We start from the raw sequence: 2500 nt of genomic DNA, 5'->3' as shown, positions 1-2500 counted from the left end.
ATACGAAAGAAGAGGAGGAGGAGGAGAAAGAGTTGGGAGAGATAGAAGGGAGAGGAGGGGTGGGAGAAGGAAACAGGTAGTAAGGTCAGATAGATGTAAAGATGAAATGAAGCAGAAAAGGAAGAAGAAAAAGAAGTGTAAGGAGGTGAAGGAGGAAGAAGAACAAGAACAAGAATAAAGCAAAGAAAAGAAATGACAGAGGAAGAGGAGGAGGAGGAGAAGGAGGAAGAAGAGGAGAAAGAGGGGGGATTAAAGAAGAAATAGAGAAAGGAAATCAGAATCTATTTATTGTTGTGATCGGCTCTGCTGGATAATTCTCACAGACATCTTCGTAAGGGCCAACAATCCTGCTGCTGTTTGATCTTCCTTTGTGCTCTTTGTATAAGATGATTGAAGGCACTCACACACACACACACACACACACAAAAAAAAAAAAAAAAGTGGCTCTGTTATGACTGCTGATGTCCCTTCTTCCCTCCAATCTTCTTTTCTCCATCTCTTTCCCTTCATTCTATATCTTGTCTCCCCATCCATCATTCATTCTCTTCCTTATCTCTCTCCTCCTCCCTTCTTCCATCTATCCTTCTTTTCTCATCTCTTTCCATTCCTCATTAGCTCTCCATATTTCCTTCCTTCCCTTCCCTTTATTTTTTTTTCCTTTTTCTCCCTGTCTCCTCCTTACTTCTTTTCTCAACCCTTTTCCTTCCTCCCTAATTCCTTATCTCCTTCCTTCCATTACCCTTTTCTCTCTTTCTCCTTTGTCCTTTCTTTCCTCCATCCTTTTTTTCCTCCTCTCTCCTTCCTTTCCTTACCTTCCTACACCTTTTCCTCTTCTCTTCCTCCCTTCCTTCCTCCATCCACCCTCCCTTTGCCCATCTCTTACCCTACACATTCGCTACTTTCCTCCATTCCTCCCTTACCTCCTCCCTCCCTCCGTCCCTCCCTCCCTCCCTCCCTCCCTCCCTCCCAACTGATAGACTGTAGAGGACCGCAAGTGTCACCCAATCAGATACCGTGCCTGCTATCTCCCTTCACGATGATTGGCCCACTCCCCCACCTGCCTCTCAGCGCCCCAACCAATCAGCGTGCGCGGTGCTCACAGGTGTGGGTGTCCCAGTGCTCCTCGTTGGCGGCCATTGAAAGGTGTTTAAATGGCCTCTTTACCTGTCTGCTCGTCACTCACCTGTGCCATTTAACCTTTTACCTGAGTTTTGGTATTTTCTCCCTGTGTGTTCTCTTTATTTATTGGTTTTCTGCGCTTACCTTGTTTTATTTATTTATTGGTTTGTTTTTTATTTATTTATTTATTTATATTTATGTGTGTTGCTTCGATTTCTTTTCTATTTTTTTATTTCTGATATTTTTTTTCAATTTTTCTTTATTTTATTGGTCGTCCTTTACTTGGCTTATTTATTTATTTATTTGTTTGTTTGTTTATTTATTTATTTATTTATTCATTCATTTTTTGCGTCATTGTGTCTTTTTCGTTTTTCTTTCATCTTTCCTCTATTTTTTTCCGTTTCCTTTTATTATATTGTGTCTCCTTCACTTATCACACATTTTCACTAATTTTCTTTTATTGTATCTCGCTTTTTCTCTTTTCTCTCCCATTCTTTCTCGTTTCACATCATATATTTTCCTATTTCTCCTTCACTTCCGCTTCCTTGTAGCTGTTTTCCTTCTCCAATCTTCCTCTTTCCCCTTCCTCCTTCCCAACCCCAACCCTCGCTTTTCTCTCCTCTCTATGTCTTCCCTTCTCCTTTCTCTTTCTCTCCTCTTCCTCCTTTTCCAACCCTTCACTTCCCTTTTCTTTCCTTTTCTTTACCTTTTCCCTATTATTGCATTCTTCCCCCTTCCTTCTTTATCCGTTCCTCCTTTCCCTCTCCTCCTCCTCCTCTTCTTACCTTTGTTCTTTTCTTTTTCTGTTCTTCCTCCTTTTCCAACCCTTTACTTCCCTTTCATTTTTCGTATCTTTTCTTCCCTTTTCTGCAACTCTTCTCCCTTCTTCCCCCCATTCCTCCTCTTCCTCTTCCTCTCCCTCCTCTCACTCGGCCAGGTGCGATTTGGAACACCTGTGATGGAACGGAAGTGATGATGTGTTGCCAGAATTTATTTTATTTTTATTTATTTATTTATTTTTTTGGTATTTCTTATGCATTATTTATTTATTTATTTTATTTTTTGTCCATCGAGGGTCTTCTTAAATTGATTTTCCGTTGTGTTGTGTTCATATACGTGTGTGTGTGTGTGTGTGTGTGTGTGTGTGTGTGTGTGTGTGTGTTTTCTTCATCTTGTTTTTCTTCTTTCTTCTTCTTCATCTTTTTCTTCTTCTTTTTGTTGTTGTTGTTGTTGTTGTTGTTGTTGTTGTTGTTGTTGTTGTTGTTGTTGTTGTTGTTGTTGTTGTTATTATTATTATTATTATTATTATTATATTTATTTTTATTATTTTTCATTTATTTATTTATTTTTATACCGAATTATCCCCTACTACTTACGTTAC

General features: G+C 39.2%; 1 protein-coding gene across 1 annotated transcript in view; it reads left to right on the top strand.

Annotated features, from left to right (window-relative positions):
• LOC135102230 (cyclin-dependent kinase 6-like) overlaps positions 1-2500 on the top strand; it is a 164750-nt gene that overhangs the window by 13644 nt on the left and 148606 nt on the right. The gene's annotated exons all lie outside the window — the stretch shown is intronic.

The sequence above is a fragment of the Scylla paramamosain genome, chromosome 7 (assembly GCF_035594125.1).
Source record: "Scylla paramamosain isolate STU-SP2022 chromosome 7, ASM3559412v1, whole genome shotgun sequence".
Classification (NCBI taxonomy): Eukaryota; Metazoa; Arthropoda; class Malacostraca; order Decapoda; family Portunidae; genus Scylla; species Scylla paramamosain.
The sequence above is the reverse complement of the archived record's forward strand: the minus strand, read 5'-3'. Positions and strand labels throughout refer to the sequence as shown.